This window comes from Triturus cristatus, chromosome 10, assembly GCF_964204655.1.
Source record: "Triturus cristatus chromosome 10, aTriCri1.1, whole genome shotgun sequence".
In the NCBI taxonomy this organism is placed as follows: Eukaryota; Metazoa; Chordata; class Amphibia; order Caudata; family Salamandridae; genus Triturus; species Triturus cristatus.
In genome coordinates, this window is record NC_140593.1 from 147,437,366 (window position 1) to 147,456,939 (window position 19,574).

At 52.0% G+C, this 19,574-nt stretch overlaps 1 protein-coding gene across 5 annotated transcripts in view; it reads left to right on the forward strand.

The window, feature by feature from the left end:
* Positions 1-19,574, forward strand: part of DNAJC13 (DnaJ heat shock protein family (Hsp40) member C13) — a 1,667,846-nt gene that overhangs the window by 1,375,366 nt on the left and 272,906 nt on the right. The window lies entirely within an intron of this gene.

Genomic DNA, 19,574 nt, shown 5'->3' on the forward strand with positions numbered 1-19,574 from the left:
TTAAAAAAATGTGTTCAGGGTTAGGAAATGAACATTGCATATCTGCAACCGCTGACAGAACATGGAAACAAATTGATAATAATCTGCCCACGTTTGCACTGTACTTGATTTATCGAACAATCAAATTATACACCCACTAGTGAAGGAATTGAATAGTAATTTGATATTTTTTTCCACACCAAATTTTTCTTCCTCAGATCATTTGCATAGTACTAGTCATATTAAATGTTTTAGATCACCGAACACACATTAATTGATTGAGACCTAGACATATCACATCCCACAAGGGAACACACTGCACTGTAAAGCCACACATGCTCTAGCAGAATACCTTACTGGATTACGTCAAAACGCAAAGAGGAACGTGCAGGATGCGGCACCTCATGCCAGTGGCACAGACAAACAAGATGGTAAAGACAACCCGTGGCCAGTGCAGATGTAATACGAGGGTAAAATCCGGACACGGAGGCTACACAGACATTCACGAGGGTAAAGCCGCGTTTGGAACAGTGCAGATGCAATACAAGGGTAAAATCGGGACACCGGCTGTACATAGACAAGAAGATAGTGAAAACCAAAACACAGCCTGCACAGGTGGGTAAAACCATACCAGGACCAGAGCAGATGCAATACAGAGTAACATCAGGACACCGTCTGTAGAGAAACGGGATGATAGTGAAAACCAATGCACAGGCGAAATAAAAAGTAAAATGATACCAGAGCCAGTGCACATGCAACAAGGGAGTACAACTAGGGTACCGACTGCACAGAGACAGTGGTAGTGAAACCAAGAAACGGACTGCACAAAACAATAGGACAGTAAAACCAGGACACAGGAAACATATAAGGGCAAACGCATCAAGGCAAGTGCAGAGATTCTTCAAGTGGCTAAAAGTATGACATAGGCTGCACAAATACAAGATGATACTAAAACCAGAACACAGGATGCAGAGACCAAATATGTGGGTAACGCCTTAAAACAAGCAACAGAGATGTACTGGAAGGGTAAACTGAGGGTGCTTGCTTTATTAAAATAAGGTCATAGCAAATCGATGGCAAAGACTACACAGATAACAGTATGAATGAACGTGGAAGTGATATTGATGCACATGGTATACACCACTGTCTCTTTCACTACCTCTCTCTATCTCACTACATCACAACACCACTCTGCTTACATCTCACTACCTCACAACATGCCACTCCCTCACTACATCACTGTTTCACTACCTCACTCTCTCTCACTAAATAACTCTCTCTACCTCACTACTCCACTCTATCTCACTACCTCACTATCTCACAACTTCTCTCTCTCAAAACATCACTACCTCACTCTCTAGCTCACAACCTCACCACTTCACTCTCTCTCACTCACTACCTCAATCACTCTATCTCACTACCTCACTCTTACTATCTCACTAACTCACTTTCACTCTCTTTCACTACCTCTCTCTCTATCTCACTACATCACAACATCACTCTATGCTTATATATCACTACCTCACAACATCCCTCTCCCTCACTCTTTCACTACCTCACTCTCTCTATCTCACTACCTCACTCTCTATCTCACTACCTCACTCTCTATCTACCTCACTCTCTCTCACTACCTCACTCTCTATTTCAATACCTCACTCTCTCTCTCTATCTCACTACCTCACTCTCTCTCTGCTAATGCAATAGGTATCACATATGCCAAAAAAAAAGCTAATGCCAATAGAAATGACAATGCCATTTATTTAGGGATACAATAATGATAAAAAAATAATGAGCAATACCAATAGCTCTACCTATAATATTGCCGAGACCATTGCATTGTAAATGCTTGTTCTTCATTATCACATATAAAAGGACCTGGAAATATATGACTACTGGATGTGTGCTGTACAAAACCATCTCCTGTGCTTAGATGTAATCACTAATGGTGTTATCAGGGGTGAGGGGGTGAAAATCATGCACATTTCTAAATTCATGTTTGAATTCCCTCACTTTAAAAAAATACTGCTGAATGCACTGCTATAATTTGATTTACCAAGGTGAAATGGTTCTATAGGTCAATGAAATATACTTTTTTGCTGTCTTTAAAAATGAAGGTGTTCCTAAAGTTAAGGGCCTAGTTACTTCCTTTTGTTTAACTGCAAATAACCTTTAAATAAGTTCTTGTTGTATATTTTAAGAAAATGTTAATGTTATTGCTGAGTTGTGTAAATAGCAGCCCAGTGCTGCTGCTGCTCAGGGGGCCACATGTAAAGGACAGGAGGGCTGCATGTGGCCCCCAGGCCGTACTTTGAGTATCCCTGTTCTAGTGGAATGCGCCTGCAGCCCTACTGGAGGTTCCTTTTTTTCTAAAGCCTAACAAATATTTATACAAAGGACAACCCATCTTGAGATGGTATACCTTTGGACAGCCCGACCTTTCCTGGCACTCACATAACCAACGAAGAGTTGATCGTCCACTCTGAAATCTTTAGTGCGGTCAAGGTAGAAGGACGGCACACGTTTAGGTTCCAGACCGTGGAGTCTCTCCCCCACCTTGGAAGGGTGCGGAGGTGGGAAAAAGGTGCGCATAATAATAGTTTGTCCTATGGTAAAAGGAGTAACTTGTCCAGATGCATGGAGAAGAAAGGGGGGGTGGAAAAAAGAGCCGGAAGCTCACTCACTCGGCGAGCAGAGGTGATGGCAAGACGAAAAGAAGTCTTCAGAGTAAGGAGCCTGAGGGGACAGTTGTAAAGAGGCTCGGAGGGAGCGCACACAAGGTAAGTCAACACAAGGTTCAAGTCCCACTGAGGCATTATGAAAGGAGATGGAGGAAAGAGATGAATAATGCCCTTAAAGAACCTATTAACAATAGGGGACTTGAACAAAGAGGGCTGATCTGGTAGCCGAAGAAAATCAGAAATGGCTGTCAGATAGCCTTTAAGAGTGTCCAGAGCAGAGCTCTGCTGGGCCAAAGAAAGAAAGAACAAAAGTACCTCAGAAAAAGATGCAAAGAGGGTATCCACAGCCTTTGCTGTGCACCATGCCACAAACTTGTTCCATCGACTGTCTTAGTGTGGGGATGCCTGGCTGCCAAGATGACATTACAGACTTCGGGCAGGAGGTCAAAAGCTGTCAATTGTCGTCGCTTAATCTCCACTCAAGGAGGTGAAGGCTGGACTGGTTCTGGTGGAGGACCGTCCCCTGCTGCTGCGACAGAAGATCCTCCTGAAGGGGCAGTCTGATCGGAGAATCGATGGCCGTGCTCAGGAGCTCGGGGTACCAGACTCTTCGTGCCCAGTCCGTGGCCACAAGAATGACTTGGGCCTGGTCACGCTTGATCTTCTTCAGCATTCGGGGCAGAAATGGTACAGGCGGAAAGGCGTACAAGAGGCCGCAGTTCCACTTGCGATGAAAAACGTCGCTGAGCATGGGTCGCCTTGGAAACTCCCAACGTGCAGAACTGCTGACATAGCGCATTCTCTTCAGTGGAGAACAGATCTAACCAATGCTCTCCCCACTGCTGAAAGAGACCTTTCGCCACCTCTGATTGGAGAATCCATTCGTGGTCCACCAGGTACCGACGGCGGAGTTTTTCCGCTCTGGCGTTCAGAGAACCTGCCAGGTGTTGAACCACCAGGGTCATGCCCTGATGTTCCCAGCCATGTCCAAAGGCGAAGAGCCTCCTTACAAAGGGTCCACGGCTCCATCCACCCTGTTTGTTGCAGTACCACATGGCTGTGGTGTTCTCTTTAAACACCTGCACAGCCTTCCCTGTGAGGGAGGGAAGGAATGCCTTCAATGCCAAGCGAATTGCCCGGAGCACCAACAGGTTGATATGGAGCCTGGACTCCGCCGGAGACCAGACTCCTCAGATCTCCACCTCTCTCAGGTGGCCGCCCCATCCCAGGACTGATGCATCGGTCACTACCGCGAGGTCTGGTTGGGGAAGGGAGAGGGATCTGCCTCTGACCCAATCCTGGTTCGTTAACCACCACTGCAGTTGTTGTGCAGTTCCCTCCGAGATCCGTACGTAGTCGAAAAGATTCCCCTGATGCTGCTGTCACTGGAACTTCAGGTCTCACTGCAGAGCCCGCATATGCCATCTGACATGATCCACCAGCAGGATGCAGGAGGCCCAGCAGCCTCAGGGTCATTCTCAACGAAATCCGGGATAGAGGCTGAAACTTCGGTATCAGAGCCTGAATATCCCAACTCACTGTGTCCAGAATAACCCCGATGAAAAGTAGCGACTGAGAGGGAGTCACGTGTGACATGGGCACATTTATAGTGAACCCCAGCGAATGCAGGAGGTCCGCCGTAGTCAGGAGGTAGTAGACGGCAGCCTGAGGTGAGCCCGCCTTCAACAGCCAGTTGTCGAGATAGGGAAAGACTGGAATCCCTGATCTACTCACATGAGCTGCAACCACCGTCATCACTTTCGTGAACACCCGAGTGGCGCTGGTAAGGCCAAATGGGAGCACAGTGAACTGAAAATACTTGTGGTCTACCTTAAACCGTAGGTAGCGTCTGTGGGCTGGCAGAACGGGAATATGGAAATAGGCGTCCTGTAACTCCAACGCCACCATCAAGTGACCAGGGTCGAAGGCAGACAGAACCTGAGCCAACATGAGCATTTTGAACTTCTCCTTGCGGAGGAAGCGGTTGAGAGCCCTGAGGTCTAGGTAGGACGCAGAATTTGTCCTTCATGGGTAGCATAAAGTTGCGGGAATAGCAACCACGACCTACTTCTGGCGCAGGGACCCTTTCAGTAGCTCACTTGGCCAAGCGAGTTGAGACTTCCTGGCGGAGAAGTGCCAAATGATCCTCCGACATGCAATCGAAAAACAGTGGCATGGAGGTAGGGGTAGTATCAAAGGGGAGGGAGTAGCCCCTTCGGACTAGCTGCAAAACCCACCTGTCTGACGTGATGGTTTGGCAGTGGGGGAAGTGATGGTGAATCCTGCCACCCTCTGGCCGCTGATGGGCCTGAAAGGTCAGACTAGGAGGGTTTGGAGGCTGCTGCAGGGGGGAAAGGGTGGACTGTCCTGCCCCCTGGCTCTCAGACCGGCGAGGTCGCTGGTCCCACATCCGCGGCCGCGCATAGGCTGGGCAGCCTGCATGGACTGGTGGCTAGACCAGGCCGGATGTGGTGGGGTACCCCTTCCGTAGCCACGAAGGGGGCGAAAAGCAGACTGGGGGACAGTAGGATGCCGTGATCTGGCCGTAGCTCGAGAATCCTTAAAGCGTTCCAGCACTGAGTATATCTTGTCACCAAAAAGGCGACGGCCATCGAAGGGCATGTCCAGCAAAGTTGCTTGGACATGGGGCCGTGGTCTGGTGCACGGCAGGATGGCAGCACCGTAGTGCAGCTCTGCCGGACGCCGTTATTATTCTGCCAAAATCCTCCATTGCTGTGGCCCTCAGAGTGCCATGATGATCGACAACTAGTGCGGTCGCACATTACGCTTGTTGCTGGAAGATGCTGTCCCTCTGTGCTGAATCGCGACGTTCTCTGCAGTCGCACTGGAAGATGGCGGCGGCGGACTGGAGACGGGCGCAGAGATAGCGTGGTGACCAGACTTCTTGTGGACCTGGTGTGCTGCGACGCACACCCTTTGACATCCTGTGTGTGCTGTGGGGCCTTCGGGGGCAGTTGCTACGGCCGGAGAAGTGATCTGCCGCGGTGCGCGGACGTGCGCTGAAAGGCACGGGAGCTGGCGGCTGCTTTCTGGGCTGACCTCCGGAGGCGCCTCGCACGCAAGCAGCTGGCTTGCGGTGCCGCGCTGGGCTGCACGCTCTGAGGAGGGTGCACAGGCGTTCGACTGCGGTGCCTCCCGGGATTTGATTTGGCTGGGCTGTGCGTTTGGAGGACGGCACGACTGTCTCGAGGGCATTGGATTACCTTGCTCCCTCTCCTGCTCCTGTGCTGTGCCTCGGAGCTCGATGGTCGGGGTGCTGAGCGCTTGAGGTCTTGTGGTGCGGCCTGGTGCGGCCATCATTGTCTGCGTAACGCTAGTGGATGCCTATCTTTGCGGTGTGGACCCCTCATGGTTATGTTGACCCCAATCTAATTGCAAGCAGCACGGCAGCAGTCCTGGATACCACGGCTGAGATCTGCGAGTGTCATCAGTAGCTGTGAAGAGTGAGGCGTCGTGCTCTCTGGCCGGTAGGTTGGAGCAAGTGGTGTTTCTGAATAGGAGAGGTCTTCCTGCAGCAGCTGGATTGTGTGGAATCGCTGGGGGGGCCAGTTGCGGGTGTACCGATATTATTGGTGATTGTGGAAGTGTGTCCTTTCCATATTGGACCACCCCACATCTGAGCTTTCACACTGACAAGTTTGGGGGTTCGGTGCTACTTGCAGAGTAGAGTGCTTGGCAGTGTTGTGGGGCAGCTGGATTCGAACTTTTGTCCTTATCCGGTGGATCTGCTGTTCTGGCGAGCTGCTACACCTCTCACAATGGGTATGCCTGTTATAAATTAGTCTCGTTTAAACTTTGATTCGCGTAAGTCTGGCAAGGCAATGCAAACTGCAGCGTCTGACTCGGAATTGGACACAACGGAACAGGCCCCCTCAGCCTTAGAGAAGACCCTGGCGGCGATCCAAACCAGTTTGCAGTCCATCGACGGTAAGATTGAGGCGCTTAACGGTCACATGGACACGATCTCTGCCAAATTAGATAAGCAGGGGGTCCGTCTGGGTGAAGCCGAACAAAGAATCTCGGACACTGAGGATGGTTTGCAGCAAGTTGGCGTTAAACAGTCGGATATCGAAAAGATATTGGCGCTTATTAAAGACAAGAATGAGGACATGGATGCGCGCTCACGGCGCAATAACGTACGCATACTGGGGCTGCCGGAGTCCAAAATGTGGGGCGTTTAGAGGAATACGTTGAAGCTCTATTTCGGGAAGTCTGTGGGACGGACACACTTTCCAATATGCTGGTGGTGGAACGTGCTCCTAGATCTCTGGCGGCGCGTCCGCCTCCGGGCGCGCCGCCCCGGCCCATTATAGCGCGTCTCTTGAATTTTAGAAATAGAGACACAGTGCTGCGTGTGGCCCGCCAGAGAGGTATGATACAGTTCCAAGGGAATGAGTTCTCGTTCTATCCAGACTTTACAGCCTCGGTTCAAACTGCAAGAAAAGAATTCCAGGGGGTAAAGAAAGTGTTGCTACAGGAACAGGTGCCTTATGCTATGTTGTATCCCGTACGTCTGCGTATTGGAGTGGATGACGCGGCGAAAATCTTCAATAATCCAAAACTGGCTATGGACTATGCGAAGACTCTGAGGCGTAAGAACCAAAGACCAGTCCACACTTGAGATATTGACTAGTAATTCTGTATAATTGTTGTGCTTTTGCACCTGTTTTTGTCTACAGAGACAGGAAGTGAATTTGATTGCCTGTTACCTGCCTGGGCCTCAGTTGGGCCTGTGCTGCACACCACGGATGTGTAGATTGGGGTGGTGATAGAGTGGTATAAGTCTATATGTATGTTGTCTAAAATATATGGTCACTATTGAGAGATTTGCCCTTGATATGTTTGCATTGGAAACTGCTGTTGCTGGTCTCACCATCGTATGTTAGGCACAACTGGGCAGAAGGTTTTTTTAATGATGTCTCTGGTTAATGTTGCTGGAGGGAGTACATTTGACTGTTCTGGTTATTGTCATGGTGGTGCGGGCTATAAGTCCGATCCGGGTGCGGGGGGCTGTCTAGCAATGGCTGTAAGGTCAGTGGCGGCCCGCTCCCTTTAGCGGGGGAGTGAGATGCGCGGCACTACGTTCCCCCTCTATAGGTATACCCCTTCCTAAAATGGGAGTTCAATGTTTTTTGTTGGGTGAGGAGGGGGTCGCAGGGACTGTCTTTGGTGAATTGGGGTTGCCAAAGTGGGCGGGGGGTGGGAGGGGTGTATTGCATCCGTTTGGGGTTGTGGTTATTTTGCACTCAATGGAGACAGATACAGATAATTATAGGTTTTTATGGTGTTTGCAGATAACAGTGCTTGTGAGCAAATTCGTGCAATGTATCCGAAGAAATGGGTGAGCGTTACAACTGTATTACATGAAATGTTCGGGGGTTAAATACTCCTAAAAAAGTTAGGCAAGTTTTGGCGTGTTTAGATCGACACAAGATTCATATTGCCCTACTGCAAGAAACACATTTATCCAAGCCAAGAGAGAATAGTATTGCGCGCAGGTGGGCGGGGCACAGGGCAGCATCTTCATTCTCTACATATGCTAGAGGTGTCCTTATTTTGATAAAGAAGGGAACACTATTCATCCCAATCCGGATGAAAACTGACAGGGACGGCCATTGAGTTCTGCTGCAGGGCAAGCTGGGTACCACACTGATCACACTTATAAATGTGTATGGTCCAGTGGTAGATGAGCCGTATACCTACGTGCAGCTGCTGGGAGTGCTTCGTGCGTGGCTAGATGCTGCGATCTTGTGGGGTGGCGATTTCAATACGCACCTCGATCCGTGTCTAGATAAATCCAATCCTCACGGAGCGCTCACGCTCAAAATTGCGCAGTGTGTGAGGGATGCTATGGCACAAATGGGCTTGGTCGATGCTTGGCGTCTGTGCAATGCAGCAGTTAGAATGGGTACACATGTAACGCCGGCACATCACAGCTGGTCCCGGTTAGACTATTGACTACTGAATGAGGAAGCTAATGGATGGGTAACTCAGGTGTATAATCTACCTCGTACGCTTTCCGATCATAACCCTATAGTGCTTGAAGTCCAAATACCAACTAACACGCACTTCCCTTTCACCTGGAGATTTAGATCAGAGGCATTGCTGTATCCCGTTTATGCAGACACAATTGGGCGGGCGATCAAGCAATATTTTGAGTTGAATGAGGGGTCAGTGGATAGCCCGGCAATTTTGTGGGAGGCATTCCAAGAAACAATTCGCGGGGTATGCATAAGCACCACTTCGGGGATCTTGAGGGATCTTAGGGGTCAGTAATTGAAGCTTGAAGCACAGCTCAGTGCACTCGAAGCGCAATATGGCACGGACCCGGCAACTCCTCCTCTTGACAGACTCCATGCTTTATTGAAAGAATATGAGGAGCTGGCGGACACAGAGCTTAGATATAAGTCGAGGCGTCATGTGGCCAGAGCGTACGGCGAAGCCGGGTGCCACGGTAGAAAGCTGGCTGAGACGCTGCGATTTCGTGATCATCATCATCATATTCAAAAGATAGTAGATGAAAGAGGGGAGGAGCACTATCAACCCCGGGACATCGTGGAGCAATTTAGAATTTTTTACGGCGAGCTGTAGGCCTACCGTGGCACATTTGATGAAGTTGCTCTGTCTGAATACTTAGAGGAGGTAGCTTGTGTGTGGCAGGCGGATGGCCATCGTGAATATCTCGGCCAGCCCATCGGGGAGTCTCATATTAAGGATGTTATTAAATCCCTTCCCAATGACAAGGCCCCTGGCCCAGATGGGCTCAATTCCGAATTTTATAAACAATATGAGGATATTATCACCCTGTATCTATTAGAGGTATACGCGGAAGCTCATGTATCTGGGATACTGCCGCCATCCCTTAGACAGGCGCTTAATATCACTCTTCTCAAAAAGGACAAAGACCCGTCACTTTGCGAATCATATCTCCCTTTATCGTTAATAAACTTGGATGCGAAAATATTGGCAAAAATACTGGCCACTAGACTGCAGCCGCTTCTCCCGATCATGGTGTTACCGGATCAATCTGGTTTCGTGCCGGGACGTTCCACCTCTAATAACCTCCGCACAATATTCGCTATGTATCATATTTTAAATCCCGATCTCCAAGCCGCGGCGGTCATGCTTGATGCCGCAAAAGCCTTCGACTCCATTGAATGGGGATATATGTTCCATATTCTCAGGAGAATGGGTCTTCCTAAAGTTTTTTTACGCTGGCTGCAGCTTTTATATACTGATACCTCGGCGAAAGTGAGAGTGGGTGGCCTCACTTCAGATCCTCTGAGTGTAGACAGAGGCACTAGACAGGGGTGTCCGCTGTTGCCTCTACTGTTTGCTCTCATGCTCGAACCGCTCGCCTGCATCCTACGTCAGCGCCATAGACATACTGCGCTCAATTTTAATCAGAGACCGGTTGGGATTTCTATGTACGCGGACGATATGGTCCTTTTTATATGGGAGCCACAGATCAGCCTCTCCCCAGTGTTACGGGAGTACATCAGATTTAGCCTCTTTTCTGGACTAACGATCAATTGGGAAAAATCAGTGATTATACCATTAACATTATGTACGTGTCCACCCCCCATTTAGAATATCCGCTGATTTGGACGGTCGAACCTGTCAAATACCTGGGTGTCTGGGTGCATCGGGACCCAGAAGTGGTCATAAAAGAGAATTATGGTAGTGCACTGAATCAGCTGGAGGAGCAGGTGGACAGGTGGTTACATCTTCCTTTATCACTGGCAGATCGGGTTGCGGTGGTTAAGATGGTGGTTTTACCTCGATTTTTGTATTTATTCTGTAACATTCCCATCCGGCTAACCAGACATATCTGAAAGAAACACGTTAGTTAGATTCCTCACCTTAGAATATCCCCAGGCGTCAGACTGGATCCGGAAGATTTTTCGTCAGCAATACCCCTTGCGCGTCGCTAGGCGTCGTCTGCGGCTCCGCGTCCGTCGTCGGCGTCGTGCGCCGGGATGACGTCGTCGGAGTACTTAGACGCCGCCCTCGCGCGCTGACGTCAGTTCTTCTTTTTTCCGCGCCAGTAAGCGCAGATCCGGGAGAGCTACCCCTTTTAGTCTTTTTTGACTAAATCTTTTTGATCATTTTTGATCCTTGTCTGTCGACATCTGGTGCCGGTAGGATGCCTGGGTTCAAGGCTTGTGAGGATTGTCATCGTCTGATGTCGGTGACCGATCACCACCGCCGGTGCCTCTACTGCTTAGGCCCCGACCACGACGCGGAGTCGTGCAACGACTGTCAGGCCCTGACTTCGAAGGCTAGGCGGGAGCGGTCCCGCAAGCTTCTCGAGCTTCGCCACTCGGCTCCGCGTCGTGCGCGATCCCGGTCCAGGAGGAGGTCCAAGGATCGCTCGCGGAGCCCTAGCCGACGCCATCGCTCGTCCGGCTCCAAGTCGTCGGGTAAGTCCAAACGCTCAAAGAAGTCCAAGAGGCGACATCGCTCTTCGGACTCCCCTCGCCGGTCGCGCGACTCGGCCGAGGGTCAGGGTGGTTCCACCCCCGCGGCTCCGGCGGAGCCGCAGGTGCCGCGTCCGCCCCCATACCTTCCGGTCCCTGGGGCTGACGCGCCGCCGGCGGAGATCAGTGCCTTCCTCTCGGCCATGAGGAGCCTGGTCCCGCCGTCGACGCCCGCTGGCGCGCCTTTGGGCCCCGCGGACTCGACTGGGCGACCTCGCGTGCCGGCGGCTCCGGCCCCGGCGCCGTCGACGACTCCGGTCTCGACGCCGCAGGTCCCCGCGGGGCCCTTGCCTGGGCCCCAGTCGACGCCGGTTGACCTAGTCACTCCTCCACCGGCGCCGACGCCTGAACCACCGACGCCGTCACCGGCGCCGCCGACGCCTGTGACGCCGACACCCCGGTTTAGCCCTCATCCGGACCCGACGCCGGCACGGCGTCCGCCGACGCCGCATCCGGCGCCGCTTGAGTCCTACCATCTCTACAGTCCGGTTCCGATCATTCCTCCTGTTTATCAGGAATCGGAAGAAGGGGGCGACTGGGAGGGGTTCGAGGACCCTCTGGCTGTTCAGTCACAGCTTTCTCAGGACTGGGCAGATGAACTGGGGGAGGCCAGTGGGCTGGACACCTCGCCAGACACTGGATTCACTTCTCCTCCGACCGTGGCTTCGGAGGAGGGTGCAGCATTTTCTGTGGTGCTGCGCAAGGCGGCCGAGGCCCTTGGGATCGAGTTGCCTGCCGTGGCTGTGAGGACTAACATCCTCACTGAGGTGCTTCAAACCTCAGCAAGCTCCACTGAGCCTCTGCTGCCGTTCAACGAGGCCCTCACTGACGTTCTGCAGGGCACCTGGTCCAAGCCCTCCACAGTTCCTCCTGTGGATAGGAACGTTGCCAGGCGCCACCGCCCTGCTCCGGGCGACCCCAGTTTCCTGTCCCAACACCCCACCCCCGAGAGTCTGGTTATCCAGGCCTCTACTTCCCAATCCTCCTTCCCGACCGCTCCGCCGGATCGGGATTCCAAGAGACTCGAGCAGTTCGGCAAGAAACTGTTTTCGTCCCTTAGTTTGGGCCTGCGGTCCTTAAATACCGCCTGTCTCTTGGACCGTTATTCCCATTCCCTGTGGGATACGGTGGAGGACGTGCTGCCCCTGTGTCCGGAGGAGGTCCGGCCGCGTCTTACCCAGGCTTTGGCCGATGGGAGGGATGCAGCACGGCACGCCATACGATGTGGGCTTGACACCACGGACTCGCTGGGTCGGGCGATTTCCACCACGGTGGCGCTCCGCCGCCACGCCTGGATGCGGTCCACGTCATTTTCCGGGGATGTCCAGACAACCCTCATGGACATGCCCTTTGATGGCACTCGCCTGTTTGGTGAGAAGGCGGACAGTGCGCTGAACCGCTTTAAGGACTCCCGGGCTACGGCCAAGTCCTTGGGCCTCGCGGCTCCGCGGGCGCACACCTCCGCTTTTCGCCCCTTTCGTGGCCAAGGAAGGGGCGCCTCCTCACGTCCGCAAAGCCACCAGCCGCAGAACCAACCTGCGCGCGGACGCGGACGTGGCTTCCGCCGTGGCGGAAATGGAGGCCGACGTGGTCAGCCCACATCCACCCCGGCAGCATCCGCCTCAAAGCCTTCCTAGTCCGAGCTTTCAGGCCCATACCACGCCAGTGGGCGGCAGAGTTCGCCATCACCTGCTCCACTGGCGGTCCATAACATCGGACAGGTGGGTGCTGCAAATCGTCCGAAGGGGCTACTCCCTCCCCTTCGAGACGACCCCTCCAGCCATGCCACCGCAGCACCACCGTATCTCGGGGGATCATTTGGATCTTCTCCGCGAGAAGGTTTCGGCTCTCTTGGCCAAGGGGGCCGTCGAGCGCGTTCCGAGTCCAGAAGTAGGTCGTGGTTGTTATTCCCACTACTTTCTGGTTCCCAAGAAGGGCAAGGGGGGCCTACGCCCCATCTTGGACCTCCGGAACGTCAATGCCTTCCTCCGAAAGGAAAGGTTCAAGATGCTAACGTTGGCTCAGGTTTTAGCTGCCCTAGACCCTGGAGACTGGATGGTAGCGTTGGACTTGCAGGACGCTTATTTCCACATCCCCGTCCTGCCGGCCCACCGGCGTTACCTGCGGTTCACGGTGGGCCAAGAGCACTTTCAGTTTACCGTGCTCCCCTTCGGCCTCACCAGTGCCCCTCGGGTGTTCACGAAAGTGATGGCGGTGGTCGCAGCTCATCTGCGCAGATCAGGGGTTCCAGTCTTCCCCTATCTCGACGACTGGTTGTTGAAGGCGGGCTCGCCCCAGGCAGTCGTCTCCCACCTCCAGACTACGGCGGATCTCCTGCATTTGCTGGGGTTTTCCATCAACGTGCCGCAGTCACACCTGAGTCCCTCTCAGAAGCTCCTCTTCATCGGAGCGGTTCTCGATTCGGCGCGGTTCCGGGTCCATCCACCGGAACAGCGGGTCCGGGATATACGGGCCCTGATTCCCATCTTTCGGCCTCTATCCCGGGTTTCGGTCAGGCTAGTGTTGCGGCTTCTGGGGCTGATGGCTTCCTGCATCCTACTAGTGCATCACGCCAGGCGGCGCATGCGGGCTCTGCAGTGGGACCTGAAGTTTCAGTGGGCCCAGCATCACGGCAACCTGTCCGACCATGTCTTGATCTCGGAGGGCACTGCACAACAGTTGCAGTGGTGGCTCACGGACCGCGAGTGGGTCAAGGGCAAGAGCCTCTCCCTTCCCCAACCAGAGCATGTCGTAGTGACGGATGCGTCCCTCCTGGGATGGGGTGGCCATATGGGAGAGGCGGAGATCAGAGGCCTCTGGTCTCCGGCGGAGTCTCGTCTCCACATCAACCTGTTGGAGTTGAGAGCGATCCGGCTTGCACTGAAAGCCTTCCTTCCCTCTGTCAGGGGAAGTGTCGTGCAGGTGTTCACGGACAACACCACCGCCATGTGGTATTGCAACAAACAGGGCGGGGTGGGGTCGTGGACCCTTTGTCAGGAGGCTCTGCGCCTCTGGACATGGCTGGAACACCAGGGCGTCACCCTGGTGGTTCAACATCTGGCGGGCTCTCTGAACGCCAGAGCAGACGAACTCAGCCGCCGGTGCATGATGGATCACGAATGGCGTCTGAACTCCGAAGTGGCGCAAGAACTCTTTCAGCAGTGGGGAGAGCCTTGGCTAGATCTATTCGCCACAGAGAACGCGCAATGTCAGCAGTTCTGCGCGTTGGAATTTCCAAGGCGGCACTCGCTCGGCGATGCTTTTCGTCTCGAGTGGAGTTGCGGTCTGTTGTACGCCTTTCCGCCTATACCACTTCTGCCCAGAGTGCTGAAGAAGATCAGGCACGACCGGGCCCAAGTCATCCTGGTGGCTCCGGATTGGGCACGAAGATACTGGTATCCCGAGCTACTCAGTCTGTTGACCGATCCCCCGATACGTCTGCCCCTTCGGGAGGATCTTCTGTCGCAGCAGCAGGGGACGGTCCTCCACCCGAACCTGTCCAGCCTCCACCTCCATGCGTGGAGATTGAGCGGCGGCAGTTGATGCCATTTGACTTGCCTCCTGAAGTCTGTGATATCATTCTGGCAGCCAGGCGTCCCTCCACAAAGTCGGTATACGCCTGCCGGTGGAACAAATTTGTGGCATGGTGCACAGCAAAGGCTGTGGATCCCCTTTCCGCCCCTCTTTCTGAGGTTCTCCTCTTCCTTCTTTCTCTGGCCCGGCAGGGCTCTGCCCTGGGCACCCTGAAAGGTTATCTTGCTGCCATCTCCGCCTTCTTGCGGCTTCCTGATCAGCCTTCTCTTTTCAAGTCCCCTGTGGTTACACGCTTTCTCAAAGGCATTACACACACGTTCCCTCCTGTCCCTTTTGTAATGCCTCAGTGGGACTTGAATCTGGTATTGACATTCCTGATGTGCGCTCCCTTCGAGCCTCTTCACAATTGCCCTCTTCGTCTTCTAACTCTAAAGACTGCTTTTCTGGTAGCCATCACCTCGGCTAGACGGGTGAGTGAGCTCCAGGCTTTATCTTCAAAGCCTCCTTTTCTGTCTGTTCATCCGGACAAGGTTGTCCTTCGGCCTCGTCCCTCCTTTCTTCCTAAAGTGGTGACTCCATTTCACCTTGGGCAGTCTGTCACCTTGCCCACCTTCTTTCCGCCTCCGCATCCTTCCAAAGAGGAAGAGAGGCTCCACCGTCTGGACCCAAAACGTGCGCTCTCCTTTTATCTGGACCGCACAAAACAGTTCCGGGTGGACGACCATCTCTCGGTGGGTCGTTTTGTGTATAAAAATCTGCTATTCCTTGGCTAAAAAGGACCCTCCTGTTGGGCTGCGCGCCCATTCTACTCGGGCCACGGCGGCTACTACTGCCTTGGGACGGGGAGTCCCTTTGCAGGACATCTGTCAGGCGGCGACGTGGGCTTCGCTACACACGTTTGCCAGGCATTATTGCCTTGACAGCCAAGTCCGGAGGGATGGCTTCTTTGGCCGTTCTGTCCTCCAGGACTTTCTGGTGTGATCTTGGTTCGCAGACCCACCACCGGGGATGGTATTGCTTGGGTATCTATTCTAAGGTGAGGAATCTAACTAACGTGTTTCTTTCAGATGAACAAGTTACTTACCTTCGGTAACGATGTATCTGTAAGAAACATTAGTTAGTTAGATTCCTCACCGACCCTCCCATCCTCCCCGTTCTGCGAACTGACATCTAGGGTTAAGGTTATCCTTTTCAGGCCCCTAGATTTTATTTTTGGCACCAGTGTCGGTCTTTGCATGGCTCTGCGTTCCTGGCGCGGAAGGCTATGTACAAGAACTGACGTCAGCGCGCGAGGGCGGCGTCTAAGTACTCCGACGACGTCATCCCGGCGCACGACGCCGACGACGACGCGGAGCCGCAGACGACGCCTAGCGACGCGCAAGGGGTATTGCTGACGAAAAATCTTCCGGATCCAGTCTGACGCCTGGGGATATTCTAAGGTGAGGAATCTAACTAACTAATGTTTCTTACAGATACATCGTTACCGAAGGTAAGTAACTTGTTCTTCTTTGCCAAAGTCAAGACACAGCTTTTAAAGCTGATATGGGGAGGAAAGCAGGTGAGAATTAGCTGGACCACATTGACGCTTCCATATGCCAGAGGTGGATTCGGGGCACCTGATCTATTTCTTTATTACTTATGTGCACAGGCTCAATATAACTACTATTGGTTCTGGCCGCATGATTTCACCCCACACGTAGCAGTGGAGGACAGGGACGCATACCCTATACCACTGTCGGGAATACTCACTCATGTCCACAGGGGCACACCGCAACAAGAGATCAATACAATAGATGTGACGGTGGGTGCGTGGCAGACAATGGTCGAATAGCTGGAAAGCTTCCTTTATATGCACCAGCTTTGCCGTTGGCTGGGCATGCAGCGTTGTCCGTCATGCGGGAAACAGGCCCAATCAGCACGTTAAAAGATGTGGGAATAACACATATGCAGGATTTGTATTCAGAGGGCACGTGCACGTTAGATACTGAATTAGATTTCATCACAAATTCCACGCCACTTTTCACATACACTATACATCGCCTAAAGCGAGCGTTAAAATGTCACTACCCGGTGTTCCTGGCGGAGCCGCCGACTCTCCACACTCTACAGCTGCTATTAGTGGCCCCCACAAAGAAGAAATTAATCACTAAGCTTTATAAATCTCTTCAGGAGGAAGTGCAGAGGGGGGTAGATCGTAGCCTAGAGCGTTGACATGCTGCGTTAGAAACACCATTGACGGTGATGGACTGGGAATCTATATGCGCTTTGACTGGGAGACTTCTGCCTAACGGGAATTTACGAATTGTTCATCTGAAATTTGTTCATCAAGTATATCATACTCCCCGTAAACTGTATAAGATGGGGCTCCAGGACTCTGCGCGGTGTAAAAGGTGTGGGCATGGGGATGCAGACTTCTGTCACCTTGCATGGAACTGTGCTGCGGTGTTTACCTACTGGAAAGAGATTCTCAGTCATATACACAAGATGACAGGTGCTGAGGTGCAATGTACACCAGTCACATGTTTGCTTTGCTATGTACCACACTTGAAAGGTGGGATGGGCAGATATGTGCGTATTGCTCTTTTGCTGGCCAAAAGACGTGTTGCTATGTCTTGGGCGGGTCGGCCGGGCCCTCAACTAAAGGATTGGATTGCAGACTTAATATACTGTAAGGAAACGCTTGCACTGTATGCAGAGGAGCTGCCTACTACATCTAGGCCTGAAGATATCTGGGAGCCCCTCAGACAATATCTGCTGACTTATACCGCTGCGGAGATAACTGCCATTTAAACTGTATGATATCTGTCTTGTGTTTGAGCACTGTATGGCTAAAGCCCAGATATATGCTTATTTTTGTTATCCGTAAGGAGGTCTACGAGTCTGTACTGCAACGCACACTTCTTGGAGGTATTCTGCTCTCTCGGTAATGTTTTATTTTGATTACTTTAGGCGCCCTGTGTGGCACCATCTGTGTTGTTTTGTTTCACTGTCTCTGTTTGAACTCAATAAAGAGATTAAAAAAAAAAAAAGTTGCTTGGACATCCCCCGAAAAGCCAGACGTCCTCAACCAGGCGTAGCGCCGTTGGGCTACTGACGTGGCAATCGTTCTGCTGAGTGAGTCGCTGGTATACAGTCCACAGAGAATCGTGACTTTTGCTGCTTCTCTCCCTTCTGCCACGGCTTGGGAGTGAACGGCCCGGGCACTAAGGCAACACTTGCTCAACCATATCCCAGATTGTATGGGAGTATCAGCCCAAGAGGCACATGGTATTCACTGTATTCACGGACCACAGTGCCAAGCTGCAGGAAGAGAACATGCGCTTCCCAAGATGATCCAGCTTCTTGGATTCCCTGTCTGGAGGAGCAGAAGGGAATGCGCCCTTGGAAGAAGAAGCTGGGAAAACCAAGCTGTCGGGGGAAGGGTGTTGGGTGAGGAAAATGGGATCGCCGGGGGATGGTGGTGGGCAATCGTCCGTTCCACAGGAGCTCCCATGCAGGGCTTGGACCAAGTGCCCAGAAGAACTTCCGTGAGGGCTTCATTGATGGGCAAGAGGGGTTCTGACGAAGTCGCCGCAGGTTGAAGCACCTCTGTCAGGAGATTAGTCCTGACTGCCACTGTTAGGCACCGGAGACAGAGCCTTAGAGCGACGATGCTCCGGATCCCGCGTCACGCCAGCCGACTGATGGGGGGAATGCGAAGGGCGACCGTGCTTCTATGCCTTCTTCTTGTGCTTCTACTTACCTGAGTAGTGCGAAGACCGGGAGAGCCGACTGCCGGGCCTCTAAGAGCTTTCGGGACCGCTCCTGCAAAGACTACGGATTCTTGGCCCGGCAGTCGGAGCACGACTTCAGGTCGTGGTCGCGCTCCAGACGCCAAAGGCACACGAGGTGCCGGTCCGTCACAGACATCAGTTTATGACAGACCTCGCAGGGCTTGAAGCCGGTCCAACGATGGGACATCCCTCGCGCTCAAGGAGTCGATGACTCGAAGAAAGAAGTAGACAAAAGTCGAAAAATGTTTAGTCAAAAAGTGACTAAGGCAGGAACTGTGAACAAGGTTGAAAATCATGTCATTGATCATAACCATACCAGATGCCTCATTTGTGCCCATAATGTCCAATCTGAGTGAATGTGTAGCTTATTTGTTAATGTGCCTACTTTGTATGTTAATAAAATGATATGTAAAAAATTAAATAAAGTGACTAAGGGGGTAAGTTCTCTCCAGTTCCGCGCTAGGCTGGCGCGTAAAAAGAAAGAACTGACGTCGGTGCGCAGGGGCGGTGTCTAAGTATGCACCGTAATGTCATCCCGGCAACCACGACGCCAACGATGGACGCGGAGTCGACCGACGCCACTTACTGGAGCGCCCTGGGTACTACTAAGAGAAATAATTCTCCTGGTCCAGTCTGAAGGCTGAGGCGAATTCTCTTTCAGATCAATTTTTTACTGTGAAGTTTTGTGCATATTTGTCAAACAATGCCAGAGTTATTGCTTTTCCTATGAAACGTGTGAGTTTCATACAACAGCGGTGCTGTTAGTACTGCTTTAATTTATTACACATTTGGCAGTTTTTTTCAAAACAGTGGTTTCAAATCCAAATTTTAGGTGTATGATGTTGAATGTATGATTTTTTTTTCCTTGTTTTGCAAGAATGGCAATAGCGCTGATGATTTTAATATGGCATATTCTCATAGGGCTACTTTTAACACACATTTTCTTGTTTGAAAAAAACGATGTAATGTAGAGATAATAAATGATGGAAAGTTATGGATTATAGTTGTGCAGAGCTCTCTCCAGATTCTAGAGATACTTTGGCTTTGTGTTTGGTCACCATGTCATCATACCCAATTGTAGCATTGTTGTGCCATAATGCACCAAAACC